The sequence below is a fragment of the Callithrix jacchus genome, chromosome 4 (assembly GCF_049354715.1).
Source record: "Callithrix jacchus isolate 240 chromosome 4, calJac240_pri, whole genome shotgun sequence".
Taxonomy (NCBI): Eukaryota; Metazoa; Chordata; class Mammalia; order Primates; family Cebidae; genus Callithrix; species Callithrix jacchus.
Window position 1 is genome coordinate 24,004,805 of NC_133505.1, and position 17,149 is coordinate 24,021,953.

A 17,149-nucleotide genomic window follows, 5' to 3' on the forward strand; every position below is an offset into this window, starting at 1 on the left:
CCCTGGTTGTCCATCATCCAAATCCCCCACTTCCTACTCTCAACTCCCCACCTTTGGGACATCGCTAGATAGTTGTCTGACCTTAGAATGAGAACGATTTTTGTGGTCATGGATAAATTTTCAGGATGTTAAGAAAAATCAGGTAGGATTCCAATGTTGGTGTTTATCTTGATATCCTGAAAATTTATTCATGACCACATTAATTGTCCACATCCTAAGATCAGACAACTGCCTGTCAGTTGTTATCTGTGCGTCTGAAAGGTGGGGAGAGTCCACTCTGGGCTGCAGACAACAAGGAGCCACTATGTCTGTAGAAGAACATTTAAAATAATAACAAAACTGGCCGGGCGGGGTGGCTCACGCCTGTAATCCCAGCACTTCAGGAGGCCAAGGTGGGTGGATCACCTGAGGTTGGGAGTTTGAGACCAGGCTGACCAACATGGAGAAACCCTGTCTCTACCAAAATACAAAATTAGCTGAGTGTGGGTGCAATCCCAGCTACTTGGGAGGCTGAGGCAGGAGAATTGCTTGAACCTGGGTGGTGGAGGTTGCAGTGAGCCAAGATCACGCCATTACACTCCAGCCTGGGCAACAAGATTGAAATTCCATCTCAAAAAAAAAAAAATAATAATAATAACAACAACAAAACCAACTGAAAGCCCATTTCCTTATTATCCCTGTGTGACTCCCACCAACATCTCAATTCTAACGGTGGCTTGCACCAGAGCAAACTGCTTCCCTGCCTCACCCTGGAACCCCAGGGGTCAGGCTCAGCTTCCACTTTTCAGAGCCTGCTGAGAGGCATCAGTTCAGAGAACTCCCCAACCACTCCCATTCCCTCCCTATACCCTATCCACGCTGATGGAAGGGGAGGTCTGGGAGAAGGGAGGATCACCTTTGGGGGAAGTGCAGTGTTTGGGAGGGAGTTTCATTTGTTCCAGTCACCACCTAATTGGGAGAGAGGGACAGGATTTCCAAAGCCAAGGGAGCACTCAGGCTTCCTCTCCCTCTCCCTCCAAGGCTGTCTGTGTTACCAGCTAGCTTTCTGCTCTGTCCCTAGTGACTAGAACCCAAGGAAAAAACCGTAACAAGGGAGAGATGGCATGGCATGGCATTTCCAGGCAAAGTGAAGTTAGGAACTTCCCTTCCCTTGCAAATTTACCAGTTTCCAAGAGGCACGGTGCCTAGAGTCTGAGAGGTGTCCACAGAGAGATTGCACAGGGATTGCAATCTTGCCAGAACTATCTCTGAATGGTGGTCATGGTCAGGGGATGCGGGTGGGCAGTAAAAAGTGAGGAGGCAGGACAGCAGGGAGGGGGATAAGGGAGGCAAAGCTGCTTGTTCCACCAGTTTCTGGGTTAGTCAGAACACATAGCCCAGTATTCGGGAGGGTTCCCCTCAACTGTGTGGCATGCTGGAGCCCACCACCTGACCACATGTGTGGCACATGAATTCACACAAAGCCGTAGTTATCACTAGGTAGGTACAGGACACACTTGCTTTCATCTCTGCCTGGACTGAGGGATGCCGGAAGTACATTAATAGTTTAAAGTTTTAATGTTTAATAGTTTAAGTTTCTCTGCAACTGAGAATCCCAGATACTGTGTCTCTCCATCTATGTGCACCCCAGAGTAGGCATGAGATTCAAGCCTGGGCAGGCAGGTGCCTCTCTGGGCACACTGACTTTCAGTGAGTGAGGGAGCACACAGGCTGGCTGGAGGCATATCCAGTGAGAGGACAGCATTAGAATATCTTTGCTAGAATATCTTTGCTCTGGTGACTTGTCCAGCCTGCTAGATTTCCCTCAGCTTCTGCACATGTTCAAGCCTATTCTCTCCTGGTTATCCAAGGCTAGCAGAAGTGTGTTTCCATGGCTAATGGCATGAATCCTGTTAGACTCTTTAACTGCTGGGCCTGGCCATGGACATCCATATCTCTACAACAGCATTGGCCACAGAACATTCTGGGTACAATAGCCAGTGTGATAATTATTTCTTCTTGCTAGAGTGCAAACACTCCAGGTAGAGTTCAGCCATCTGTTAGCATTTCTGCAATCCTAAGTCCTTCAGTTTATGCGACCCGCACTCTCGCGCTTTTCCTTATTGCTCTGTGGAAATGCCTTTTCTGTCTCCTTTGACAACTGCTTCTCTGCCTGATTTTAAAATAATGGCATCTTCTCTCCTGTCTCCCTAGGAGATTTCCTTCATCTTCTATATTTTAAAAATAATCTGTGACTGGCAGGACTTGTTCCAAACCTCATTGTGCAAATATAAACCCATGTTCATATTTGGCAACTAAAATAAGATCTGGCTAGTTGAGAGCCCTACCTTCCACGTTAGCAAATATTCAAGTATTTTCCCTTTGATGATCCTGCTGATAACTCAGGAAGCCCTGGGAATACTGTTTCAGCAGTCCAATATGGGGCTAGGGTGGTGTGAATCCATTTCTCACTAGAAAAACCTGCAATTCCATCATCTTTCTTACTGCTTTTGCCTCTTGCTACCACATGGCTGTTGACAACACATCCAACCCAGGCGGGCAGATGTCAATGTTGATCCAGAGCCTGAGTAGATTTCCTAGGTGGGCCTTTCCTCCCACAGGGCCAGGTGTGGCTAGCGGCATCTCTTGTTTGCTTGCTTCAGGTCTTAGGATCTGATGCTCCCCAAAGCTCCAACATCAGTCAGTGTTCCAACTCACCTTGCAAAGACCCAGAATGGCTGTTCTCTTCTTCCCTGAATTCCACCTGCTCAGGCCAGCCAGTACCTTCTTCCAGGCTTTCAATACAAACGTGTCCTTAACCTAATTACCCCCACAATGGTCTCTCAGAATCCAAATGCAGCAACAAAGACATTCCCATAGCTCTCCTTCCCCAGTACCATGTCCTGATCAGATCCAGAAGCCACCTGCACCACTTCGAGAAAGAGAATATTCTTCTATAGACCAAGGTGACACTTTAGACTCTAACTGCCCACTAGCCCAGTGACTGTCAGAAAAATTTTTACCCTGACCACAGTAAAAAAACAATCCTACATATTTTATAAAAATAAGGATTCAGGAACTGCTCCAGATTAAAAGAGACTGAAGACACCCGACAGATGAATGCAACATAGGATCTTGGATCTTCTTTTGCTGTAAAAGGCATTAATGGGACAATAACCAAAAATCCCAATACAATGATTAGATAATAACAGGATTTCAATGTTAATTTGCTGGTTTTGATAACTACATTGTGGTTATATGAAATAATTCCCATTTTTAAGACGTAAATACAGACTTGGGGTAAACGGGCATTATGTCTGCTGTTTTTGAATGATTCAGAAAAGTGTGTGTGTGTGTGTGTGTGTGTATGTGTGTGTGTGTGTGTGTTTATACAAAGAGAATGCGGTAAAACATTAACCCATACGGAATCTGGGTGAAGGATAAAGAGTATCAGAGGCCAGGCTCATGTTTGTAATCCTAGCACTTTGGGAGGCCAAAGTGGGCGATCACCTGAGGTCAGAAGTTTGAGACCAGCCTGGCCAGTATGGTGAAACCCCATCTCTACTAAACACACAAAAATTAGCTGGGCATGGTGGCATGTGCCTGTAATCTCCGCTACCTAGGAGGCTGAGGCAGGAGAATCACTGGAACTTGGGACGTGGAGGCTGCAGTGAGCTGAGATGTCACCATTGCACTCCAGCCTGAGTGACAGAGCAAGACTCCATCTTATTAAAAAAAGAGTATCTGGGAATTCTTAGACTTTTCTTGAAATGTTTCTTTAAGTCTGAAATTATGTCAATATTAATATAGTAAAAAATAGTTTTTATATTTCCACCCAGTGAATGTACACATACGTAAATGTTCACATATTTATTCATTCAATATGTTTAGTGACTGCCTACCTTACACCCTTTTAGGCAATGGATATGCACCAATAACCGAAACAGGCAAAAACATATGCCTATCAAGCCTATGTGCACATCTAGTCACCCATGATCACGTGTGTCACATATGTATATGTACATATGTGTATATACACGTGTTTATATCTGCATAAAAATGGAAACAGAAGTTTTTGAGTTATGCTTATTAGTGGAACATCATGATTTTTAAATTCTATATCATAAATGAAGTAAAAAATATTGTTTTCCTGAGCCACTGAAGGATCATAATCTGCAGTTTACAAAGCATAGCACTAGAGCAGAGGAAGAAAAGCAACAGCAAAATCCCCCCAAATTTGTTTTTATCTGGAACATTTCATAGCACTAATTTGTGAGTACAGCATAAACCTATCTTCTTTTTTATTTTTATTTTATTTTTGAGACAGAGTCAACCAGGCTGGAGTGCAGTGGTGAGATCATAGCTCACTGAAGCCTCAAACTCCTGGCCTCAAGTGATCCTCCTGCCTCAGCCTCCCAAATGCTGGGACTACAGGTGTGACCCACCATGCCCACACTAAACTATCTTCTGATCTCCGTATCTTCATATCCAACTGTAAATCTGCCATAGCTGCAGCCCTTCAAGCTCTCCCAGTCTAAAATTAAACTCTTGATCTTTCCCTTAAGACTGTTCTTCCTCCAGCATTTCCCATTTCAGGAAATAACACCTCAACCCACCAGTTGCTCATCTTAGAATGACTGGATTCATCCTTAACACCTCCCTTGTCTTCACTCCCCACAATGATCAGTAACCAAGTCCTGTTGATTCTGTATCCTAAATATATCTTGAATTCATTTTTCCTTTTCTTTTTGTCTGACACTGTTTTAGTCTAAACTCACCAACATCTTTAACCTAAATTACTGTAGTAGTTTCCCACTTGGTCTCTCTATATCTAATAGTTCTCACTTCAATTAATTCTTCATATGACAGCCAAAACCATTTTTTAAAGCCTAAGGCAATTATGTCTTAACCTTTATGATCTTCCCTGGTACTTACAGGAGACGCTAACACATCCTTGAAAGTGTATTAATTATATTTCACTATGAAGAAAAGAAAACCTAAATAACTGTGGATTCACTGGATAGAAATATTCTTCTCTCTCACATAAAAGATACAAGAGGTAGGCAGATTAGGGCTGATTCATCCAACATGGTTTCCAAGACCTGGCTCTCTTGTCTTTTTCTGCCATTTGCAGCATGCAACTTTCAACCTGGTCAAGATATCCGCCTGATCTCCAGTCTCTGCCTCCACCCTCCAGCTAACTGGAAGGAGAAAGTAACTGGTCAAGAACATTCTCTCCTTTGAGAGACCATTCAGCTGACCTTGAGTTGTCCAAAACTTTATCCATTTGGACAATATCTAGGTAAAAAGTTGCATTCATAATGAAGAGTTCGAAAGTGGATGTCGAGGTGCCACTGCTAATCTGCCTTTCAGGCTGATCAACTCCAGCCACACCAGCCTCCCTGAAATCAACAAACATCCATGCATCTCTGGGTCTTGGCCATGTTCCCACCTTCCTGAAATGCTCTTCTGTCTGCTTCCTTGGAAAAGTCTTCTTTGACCCAAAAGGCAAGGTGATAATTACTCTCTTAATAAGCATTTGGCTATAGTCATACTGCATTTCAAATATTTCAGCATAGTAGAGAGATGTGTATAGAAACAGGTAAAACCTAATCCGTATCAACAAATTAGAGCTGACCAATAATCTTATAAAGTGAGTACATTTGAGCAAATCTATAAGGCATAATATAGCTTTATTACATAAGGAGTGACAGAAGTAATGAAGTTTGGCATATTTAAGATATGTGATTGGTTGGAAGCCAGATAGTAGGCCCACTGTCCTTGTATGAACAAGATTAAAAATATAATACTAATGGGCTTACCCATTAGTACTAGTGGCACGAGTACTTTCACTGACACTCATGGTCCAGTGCCCAACCAGGCATTGACACAAAATAGGTGCTCATTTGTTGAATGAAAAAATAAATCAGCTAACTTGACATTCATTCCATTCATTTAAATATGCTTAGTGTAAAACTAAAAACCCAACTGAGAGGTAAAATAATCAATATTTTGATGATTTTCGTTTCATGTTTGTTGGGTGCATAAATGCCTTCTTTTGAGAAGTGTCTGTTCATATCCTTTGCCCACTTTTTGATGAGGTAGTTTGTTTTTTTCTTGTAAATTTGTTTAAGTTCCTTATAGATTCTGGATATTAGACATTTGTCAGATGGGTAGATTGCAAAATTTTTCTCCCATTCTGTAGGCAGCCTGTTCACTCTGATACTAGTTTCATTTGCTGGCCAGAAGCTCTTTAATCAAAACCACAATGAGACACCATCTCACACCAGTCAGAATGTTAATTATTAAAAACTCAGGAAGCAATAGATGCTAGCAAGGCTGTGGAGTAATAGGAATGCTTTTACACTGTTTGTGGGAATGTAAATTAGTTCAATAATTGTGGAAGACAGTGTGGTGATTCTTCAAGGATCTAGAACCAGAAATACCATTCGACCCAGCAATCCCAGTACTGGGTATATACACAAAGGAATATAAATCATTCTTCTGTAAAGATATATGCACATATATGTTTTTTGCAGCACTATTTACAATAGCAAAGATGTGGAACCAACCCAAATGCCCATCAATGATAGAATGGATAGAGAAAATGTGGTACATATACAACATGGAATACTATGTAGCCATAAAAAAGAATGAGATCATGTCCTTTACAGGGACATGGAAGCTGGAAGCAATCATCCTCAGCAAACTAATGCAGGAACAGAAAACCAAACACCACATGTTTTCATTTAAAGTGGGGGTTGAACAATGAGAACACATGGATACTGGGAGGAGAACAGCACACACTGGGACCTGACAAGGGGTGAGGGGCAAAGGGAGGGAGAGCATTAGGACAAATACCTAATGCATGTGGAACTTAAAACCTAGATGTCGAGTTGATAGGTGCAGCCGACCACCATTGCACATATATACCTATGTAACAAACCTGCACATTCCGCACATGTATCCCAGAACTTACAGTAAAAAAAAAAAAAAAAGAAAGAAAAAGAAAAAAAGGTAAAAAGGTAATTTTAAAATGTATTTAAAAATCAATATTTATTGTTTTTCTATGTGTTTGAATTACATTGTTGTCAAGTACAGTGAGGTGAGCATTTGTATTTTGGCACAGGCTATGAACATTAAGATACAATTCACATAACCAAATTCATCCATTTAATGTATACAATATACTAGATTTTAGTATATTCACAGAGTTGTGCAACTATCATCACTAAGTTTGAATAATTAATCTATCCTGAAATGAAGCCCCACACCTGTTAGCAGTCACTCTTCATCCCCCTACTAATTTATTTGTATTTCTATTGAATTGTTCATTCTGAACATTTCATGTAAATAACTGATTTCTTTCACTTAGCATAGTGTTTTCAAAGTTTACCCATGTTGTAGCTTGTATCAGTCATTCATTTTTTTTTTCTTACAAATAGCATTCCATTGTTTGGATAGATCATGTTTTCTATGTCTATTCATTCATTAATGAATTTATGGGTTGTTTTCACTTTTTGGTATTATAAACAATGTTGTAAGAACATTTGTGTCCAGGTTTTGGGGTGACTATATGTTTTCATTTCTCTTGGTTATTGGATAAGTATCCTGGTGCTGCTGTAACAAATCACCATAAACTTAGTGGCTTAAAACAACTCAAATTTATTATCTTATGGTTCTGGAGGTCTGAAGTCCAAAATCTGTTTCACCAGGCTAAAATCAAGGTGCTGGCTGTGATGTCACCTCTCTGGGAGCTCCAGGGGGACCTTTTCCAACTTCTTGAGACACCCAAACTCCTTGGTTCTGCCAACGACGGCATCTTCCCTCCTGTGTTTCCATGACCATTATCAAAAGATAATGATCTCTGCCTCTGCTGTAACATCTCTCTCTGTCTGCCTCCATTGTCACACGGCCTTCTCTGACCCTGGTCCCTCTACCCTCCCTTTACAACATTCAACCCAGATCGATAATCCGGGTTCATCTCCCCATCTTGAGAAACCAAATCACAGGTGGAAAGTTTCTTTTTCATGTAAGATAACGTGTTCACAGGTTTCAGGGTTTAGGAGGTGAGCATCTTTGAGGGGCATTATTTTGTTTCCTATATTATCTAGGAGTGGAATAGCTGAATATGGCAACTCTATGTGTAACATTTTGAGAATCATCAAACTGTTTCCAAAAGTGGCTGCATCAGTTTACACTTCTACCAGAAAAACATGAGCCTTCTAATTTCTCCACATCCTTGCCTACTCTTGTTATTGTCTTTTTTAAAAATTATAGTCATCCCAGAGGTTGGGAGGTAGCAACTGTGTTTTTAATGAGTAGTGATATTGAGACTCTTTTTTGTGCTTATTAGTCTTTCTTACTTTCTTTTGGAAAAATATTCATTCAAATCTTTTACCCACTTTTCTTTTTAAAACACTGGGTCTTGCTCTGTTTCTTAGGCTGGAGCACAGTGGCACAGTCATCACTTACTACAGCCTTCAACTTGTGGGCTCAAGCAATCCTCTTGCCTTAGCCTCCTGAGTAGCTAGAACTACAGGCACACACCACCATGCCCAGCTAATTTTCAAATTTATTTTTGTAGAGACAGAGTGTTGCTATGTTGGTAGGTTTTTTGCCCACTTTTAATTAGATTATTTATCTTTTTATTGTTGAATTGTAAGACTTTTTTTTAATATTCTGGATAAAGTCCCTTATCAGATGTATGATACATAATTTACAAATGTTTTCTCTCATAGTGTGGGTGGCCTTTTTACTTTCTTGATGTATCATTTGCAGCAAAATGTCTTTAATTTTGATGAGGTCTTCATTAATCAAGTTTCTTCAGAGGGACAGGATACATAAATGTAGATACAGATACAGATGGATGTAGATATAGATACATGAAAGAGGATATATTAGGAACATTGGCTCACACAATTATGAAGGCTCGGAAGTCCCATGGTAGTATGTCTGCAAGCTAAAGATCCAGGGGTGCTGGTAGCCTGTCTCAGTTCAAGTGCAATACCTAAGTACCAAGGAAGCCAATGGTATAACTCTCAGTCTAAGGCCAAAGGCTCTGGTGTACATCCTGGAGTCCAAAGACCAAAGAACCTGAAGTTCTAATGTCCAAGGGCAGGAGTAAAATATTGTTTCAGCTCCGGGGAGGGCGGGTGGAGAGAGAGAAAGAGAGAGAGAAAGAGAGAGAGAGAGAGAGAGAGAGAGATTGAGATTCATCCTTCTTTTCCATTTTTGTGCCATCCAGGCTCCCAGCTGATTAGATGGTGCTTGCCCAGATTGAGGCAAATCATCCCCACTCAGTCCATCAACTCACATGTGATATCCTCCAAAAACAGCCTCACAGACCCACCCAGAAACAATGCTTCTCCAGTCATATAGGCATCTCTTCATCCAGTCAGGTTGACACCCAAAATGCACCATCACAAGGTCTAATTTATGTAATTTTTATCTTGTTGATTTTTGCTTTTGGGTATCATATCTAAGAAAACATTGCCAAATTTTATGTTACAAAGATTACTCCCATGTTTTATTCTAAGAGTTTTATAGTTTTAGCTCTTATGTTTAAAACTATGATTCATTTTGGGGTTTCATTTGTGTGCGATAGAACAAAGGGGTACAACTATGTCATTCTTGGGCATGTGGACCTCTAGTTTCCCCAGCTCTCTTCGTTGAAATGACTGTATTTTCCCACTACAGGATCTTAGATCACTTATCAAAAATCAACTAAATATAAAGGCAAAGGTTTGTTTTTACTCTCATCTTGACTTCATTCATTTCCATGTGTATCCATATGTTAGTTGCATTCTATCTTGATTATTGTAACATTGCAGTAAGCTTTGAAGTTGCAAGTCTGGGTCTTCTAAATTTGCTTTTTTTCTAAAATTGTTTTAGTTATTATGGGGTCCTTGTGCTTTCATACATTTTATGATCAGCTTGCCAATTTCTGCCAAAAAAAACAGCTGGGATTTTGATAAAGATTGTGATGAACCTATAGATTAATTTAGGAAATATTAACATTTTAATGATAATAAATCCCTTAATCACAAAACCTGGGATATCTTTTCATTCATTTAGATCTTCCTTAATCTCGTCCAGCAATGTTTTGTATTTTCAGTGTACAAGTCTCATGCTGTACACTGTGTGCATTTGTTATATTTTTTCCTAAGCATTTTATTTTGATGCTATTATAAATAAAATTATTTTCTTAACTTTATCTTTGGATTGTTCCTTGCAAGTGCATAGAGATACAACTGACTTTTAAAATATTTATCTTGTATCCTGAAACTTTTTTGAACTCACTAATGAGTTATAATAATTTTCTAGTGGATTCCTTGGATTTTCTATATGTATTATTATGCCATATGCAAATAGAGATTATTTTACTTCTTCTTTTCTAACGTGGGTGGCTTTTATTTATTTTTCTTGCTTAATTTCTCTGGTTAGAACCTCCAGTGAAATGGTGAATAAGTGTGACAGGAGTGGACAATGTTGTTTCTGATTGTAGGGGAAAAACATTCTGTCTTTCACCAAATATGGTATTAGTTATGGACATTTCACAGATGCCCTTTATCAGGATAGGGAAGCTTCCTTTTATTCCAAGTTTGTTGAGTGTTTTCATGATGAAGGAATGTTGGATTCTGTTAGATACCTTTTCTACATCTTTTGAGATGATCATGTGGTTTTTGTTCTTTTTTTCAGATGTTAAATCAACTTTAATTTTTTTAGACATGGTTTCCTTTGATTTTTAGGACATATATGTTTGTGTGTTTATATATATTCATATGTATATATAATAACGGATTTAAAATATTTGTTCATTTGGTCCCCTTGGGAACTTTTTCTATTGACTGCTCTTTTCCTTCAAATGAAACTTTCTATTTATCATATTTTATTTCAAATCGAGCATTTTTGATATGACATGGCAACTCTGGATATCAGATTCCACCCTTCTTCCTGGGGGTTGTTGTTGTTGCTGCTGTTTGTTTAATGATATTTGTTAACTAATTTCATATTTATTCCCTGTAGTGTGAAGTCACTGAGCCTTTGCTTAGTTAGCTTAGTGGTCAAACAACAAATGGTCAGAGATTTTCTACATGCCTTGTACCTATAAAACTTCTGCCCTTTGCTGAGATACTCTGTGTGTGTGTTGGGGTGTGTTTTCTTTTCTTTTTTTTTTTTTAGGGAGGGAAGGAGGAAGGGAGGAAGGCAGGAAGGGAGGGAAGGAGGAAGGGAGGGAGGAAGGAAGGGATGAAGGAAGGAAGGGAGGAAGGGGGAAGGGAGGGAGGGAGGGATGGAGGGAGGGAGGGAGGGAAGGGAAGGAAGGAATTCAAGCAATGAGAGAGACATTGCCCACCTGGATCTAGAGGTTTACAAGTTGATTTCTTTTTTTGAGAGAAGGAAAGAAAAAAAAAATGAGTAAGGGAGAGAAAGAAAGAGGAAGAGAGAGAGGGAGGATGAATGGAAATATTGCTTTATTCTGAAAAAAAAAAGGGTATTAATAATGGCCAATCAATGTTTCATTTAAACCTATGAGTAGGTGTGATGTGGTATTGACAAGAATGTATATTTTATGTATTTGAAGTGGAGAGCTCTATAAATATTTATTAAGTTTAATTGTTCTGGATCTGAGTTCGAGTCATATCCTTATTAATTTTCTGTCTCATTGAATCTAAGTCTCTATGTATCTGAGTGTTAGGATTGTTAGCTCTTGTTGTTATATTGATCCTTTTACCACTATATCTTTGTTGCTTTAAAATCTATTTTATCTGCTATGAGAATTGCAACTCCTGCTTTTTATTTATTTATTTATTTATTTATGCTCTCCATTTGGTTGGTAAATCTTTCTCCATCCCTTTGTTTTGAGTCTTTGTGTATCCTTGCCTGTGAAACTGGTCTGGATGTAACATGCCGTTGGGTTTTGGCTGTGCCTTTTGATTGGGGGATTTAGTCGATTTAAATTTAGGGTTACTGCCATTTGATGTTAACTGGCTGTTTGATCCATTCGTTGATGAAAATTCTTCTTTATGTTGGTGCTGTTTACTTTTTTGTATATTTTTAATAAGGCTAATATTGGTTGTTTCTTTCTGTGTGTAATGCCTCTTTCAGAAGCTCTTGTAAAGCAGGCCTGGTGGTAATAAAATCTCTGAGTACTTGCTTGTTCATAAAAGATTTTATTTTTCCTTCAGTTGTGAAGCTTAGTTTGTCTGGATATGAAATTTTGGGCTGAAGGTTCTGTTCTTTGAGGATGTTGAATATTGGCCCCCACTCTCTTCTGGCTTGTAGAGTTTCTGCTGAGAGATCTGCTGTAAGTCTGATAGGTTTGCCTTTGTGGGTAACCTGCCCTTTCTCTCTGGCTGCCCTTAGTATTTTCTCCTTCATTTCAACCCTGGTGAATCTAACGGTTATGTGCCTTGGGGTTGCTCTTCTCGAGGAATATCTTTGTGGTCTTCTCTGTATTACCTGGGGTTGAATATTGACCTGCTTTGCTAGTTCAGGAAAATTTTCCTGAATAGTATCCTGAAGGGTATTTTCCAGCTTGGATTCATTCTCTCCGTCGCATTCAGGTACACCTATCAAACGTAAATTTGGTCTTTTCACATAGTCCCACATTTCTTGGAGACTTTGCTTATTCCTTTTTAACCTTTTATCTCTAATCTTGTCTTCTTGTTTTCTTTCATTAAGTTGGACTTTGACCTCTGTTATCCGTTCTTCTGCTTGAACAATTCGAGTGTTTAAACCTGTGCATACTTCTCGGAGTTCCTGTATTGTATTCTTCAGTTCCATTAATTCACTTATATTCCTTTCTAAGTTGTCTATTCTCAATAGGATTTCGTCAAACCTTTTTTCAAAGTTCCTAGTTTCTTTACATTGGGCTACAACATGTTCTTTTAACTCACAGAAGTTTCTTATTATCCATTCCCTGAAGAGTGATTTTGTCATTGGGATGTGCTCGTTCTCCATCAAGCCTTGTTCCATTGTTGATATGGAACTGTGATCATCTTTAGAGGGAGAGGCGTTCTGATTTTGAGTATTCTCAGCCTTTTTACGCTGGTTTCTTCCCATCATTGTAAATTTATCCTCCTGTCGTCTTTGAAATTACCAACTTTCAGATTAGGTCTCTTGATTGGACATCCAAGTTGTTAGTTCCCAGGGCCAGAACAGCGGCGTTAAGACTGATGGTGCTTTTCTGCCCAGGATTCTCCTGTCTGGCTTCCTTCTTGTGTCCGTAATGGGCGACTCTGCCTTCCCCGGGCTCCAAACCTCCATCAGAAGGGGAACCAGTCTCGTTTACTCTGCGCCGAGAGCTGCCACGCTGAGGTGCCATCACAGCTGCTGCGCCGGTCTCAGGAGTCATGCTGGGGACCCGTGTGGGTCCTCCAAACCTCGGTCAGAAGGGGAGTCGGCCCTGTTTACTCTGCTCTGAGAGCTGCCGCGCCGGGGTGCTGGCGAAACTGCTGCACCGGCCACAAGAGTTGCGCTGGCGACCCGTGTGGTTCCTCCACTGGGGATCTTCTGCTCCGTGAGTGACCAGAATTTGTCTGAAAGTGTGGCATCCTCTAGTTCTCTGCGCTTTGACTGAGAGCTGCAATCCCGAGCTGTTATCGATAGGTCATCTTGTTTCGTTCCTGGGGTGTGTTTTCAATGCTCAGGTAGTTTACAGCTCTGCCTTAGCCTTCACTTCCTGCTTGTACAGGGCCTACAAGTCAGCCAGAGATGGAATACTGGGTTCTCAGATGTTTCTAGGGAATGCACAAACTCTGCACATATGTGTGGCCTTCCTTCTACAGCCTCAGAAATATGTCAGAGTTTTTTTGGAACCTGTATGGATAACCCATTCCCCAGATCTTCCTTTTAAGTTTTTGGTTAACCTATTGTTTAGTCTTATTGGTATCACAGCCTCAGGCAACTGTGATGCTGAACAATTTTCAAAGCTTTATTTCCAACCAATTCTCTGGGGTAGAGCTTTTCTAGCAGAGTGAGCTCCAAGGCAGGTCAGATAGTGACTGCAAATACAGCTTTTCTGGCAGAGTGAGCTCTATGTCAAGTCAAATAGTGACACTGATCTGAAGATGGAAACTTTTGAGAAGTTTCAAATTAAGTCTGTCCCATATAGTGGCTGCAACACTGCCAGTTTTTTTTTTTAGCAACTGCAGCTGCAAGATGATTAGTATTCGAGGATCCTATGGACAAGTTAAAAGATCACAAAAGTCCTGTTCTCATGTAGGTTCATCAGTTTTTCTTAAATAAATGCTTCTTAAATAATTGCCTGCCTTTTATTAACTTTCATAGCTTTGAACAGATTTATTTTGAAGCCTTTTGTCATTGTTTTTGTTGCTTGTATAAAAAAGCAAATTTATTTCAGTTCCTTTCTGCCATTTCAGAACTCCTTCCCCCCACAAAATTCACACTGATTATAAAGATTGACCCCTCTTTAGTGATTAGAAATAGAAATTATAAACCTAAACAAACAACTTGATTCAGGCTTGGATAAAATTAAAATAGATTATAAGTCACAGTGTTATATAATAAACCTTAAGAACGAATCAGAGTTCACCATCAAGTATTTTCAACTTTAATTTTACTCTTCTTATAAAAAGAGTATTCACAATCTAGAGTCCAGATAAGAGCTCAGAGAATAATGAACATTCTTGAGAAAATATATAGAAAGGAAAAAAAGACTTAGATATATTTATGGCAGTCCTGAAATTTCCCCAGCTCTTCAATAAGACTAGAACATCCTTCCTATTTGTTTGCCCAATATTAAATACAAAATTGTTGCTTAATTTTTCTGGTGCATAATCTTCTGATAATCAGGAAAACTACAGACCCTGGAATCAACCTTTCTTTTCACATACTTCATAAAAGAAAATGTCAGCTATTCGATTCAGATTCAAATGCAATAGGAAGCCTGATTTTTTTTGGACAGATATTAGCTTTCTATTGACCTTTCTATTGAATGTATGTGATAAATACTGTTAGGTGTATTGGTAGAGAAATATTTAGCCTCACATAAGTTACTACTTAGTCTTTCAGCAATAGAAATAAAAGATGGCTATTGCAATTTAAACTTAAGATAGTGCTACGGGGTGCAGAAGAACAATTTATAGAAAAACAAATCTTTAAAGAATTTGAGGATGCCCTTATATTTTCACCTCCTATAATATGTGTTTTGGATTGCTACTGACACCATCTTTTTAAAAAATTGGTGTTCATTCATCATGAAAAAGAAGCACCTGGTGATTTGATATTTTCTGAATCATTTCTTTTCTCCTAAACATGTGTTTTTGTTCAAAGCCTTTGGAATTAATACACACCAAGGAGTGAAGAAGACAAGCTCAACCGCCATTCTGTGAGCAGTTGAAGACATACTGAGTTGCGGAAGTTGAGTGGTCCACTCTAACTGCAGGCACCCTTTCTTGAACCAAACAGAGCCAAGTGGAATCAAAGGTGACTCAGTGACTTGCCTTGGATAAGAAACAGTTTATTGATGAATCAGCTGTAGCAACATGTCTTTCCTGCAGAGAGCTGAGTCAGGGCAAACTTAAGGCAAGTATTCTGACAGCTTCTAAAGAAGAATTTGCAAGTTGTTCCCTCCAGTCTGGCACAAACCCAGATCACTGAATAGAATTTAAGGTTTTGTGGTGTTTTTTTTTTAATCAGTCCTGCCTGGGTGGTTTTCTTTCTTTTAAAAAAATTGACTCAAAAGTTTCCACTGAGTTCCAATCAGTATGCCTGAGACAGGCCAAGTCATCTGGCAGGGGAAAGCACTGAGATTATATTTCTGTAGCATGCTCCAGGAGGTAGAGTTCTCCAAGGGACGGTGGGGGAAATGCAGGAGCTCAAGAGATCCACTGGCTGCAATGATAGATGGCTGCCATGACCAGACTCGATGCCTTGGGGTGCTTACTGGTGAATGCTGGCAGGTGCCGTTGGCTAGTTTCCTTGCTTCAATGCTGTGTGACCTGAATAAGCCATTTGGCTGGATTAATACCCCCTTTTTCCAGCCCCAAAAATGAGAGATATGGAAATGAAAGAGAGCATATCCTTTCCGTAAAAGTATGTTCTTGGATTGCTGGATATACATTAGGTAAATTTAAGCTAGTAGTTTCACTGTCATATTTTTGAGATTTGTTTTTCTCCTCCCTCATTGATCTTCGCTGGCAACGGTACTGACATATTAGTTCAAGTGTCTTTGTCCTCAGCCTCTCTGGCAAGGAGTTAATAACTTTTAATGAAGAATTTAAGAAAAAGCTCTCCTTTTGGAGATGAATGTATCTATAATCTTAAATTTGAAAACACCTGTAAGTTAGTGGGAGCTCAAAATGGGTAAAGCTATGCATTCTAAAATAAGCTGTTTCATTACAACAGATATTTGTGTGTATGCATTTTTAATGTGAATGAAATTAATCATTTGATTAATGACAACCTGTCAGCTGTAACAACTGTAACTATGGTTTGGGTGTGAATAGAAAGTTTGAGATCTGCAGGGCAGTTTTCTTTAGAAGTGTAACTCTGTGTGTGTGTGAATGCACACATGTACATGTACTAGAAATTATTGATAAACTGAACTCATCGAATTAAAACATGTCTGTTCTTCAGAAGGCTTTTGACACTGATTTTAAAAATGTAAACCCACAGATTAGGAAAAAATATTCACAATATAATAGATGGCAATCAATCCAATAAAAATGAGCTAAGTCCTGAACAGACACTTATTAAGAGATATATCAGTGATTAGTAAGCACATTAAAAATATTCCACATTGTTAGTTATCAGAAATGCAATTAAAATGACAATGTGTGTGACAATGAATTCACCATTCAGAATGACTAATATTAATAAGACTGAGAACACCAAGTGTTCATGAAGATGTGGGCCAATTGGAATTCTCACACAATGATAGTGGAGTGTAAACTTACACAACCACATTCGAAAATATTTTGAAAATTTCTTACCAAGTTTTTTAAAAATGGAAAATCTGTTATGTTACTCATGGATTACACTTCTAGGTATTTAGCTAAGGGAAATGCAAACATGTCTACAAAATGTTTGTGGAAGAATGTTCACATAGCTTTATATATTAACCAGAACATGGGAAAATGGAAGTTTACTATTAAGAGACAGATAAGCAAATTGTGGTATACCATGGTATACTACTTGTAGTAAT

General features: G+C 39.3%; 1 long non-coding RNA gene across 1 annotated transcript in view; it reads left to right on the top strand.

Annotated features, from left to right (window-relative positions):
• Positions 1-16,580, top strand: part of LOC118152797 (uncharacterized) — a 189,659-nt gene extending 173,079 nt beyond the window's left edge. Inside the window, exon 5 of the long non-coding RNA XR_008480523.2 lies at positions 15,277-16,580. This is a non-coding gene — a long non-coding RNA (uncharacterized LOC118152797). The remainder of the gene's footprint in view (positions 1-15,276) is intronic.
• Positions 16,581-17,149: the final 569 nt, after the last annotated feature.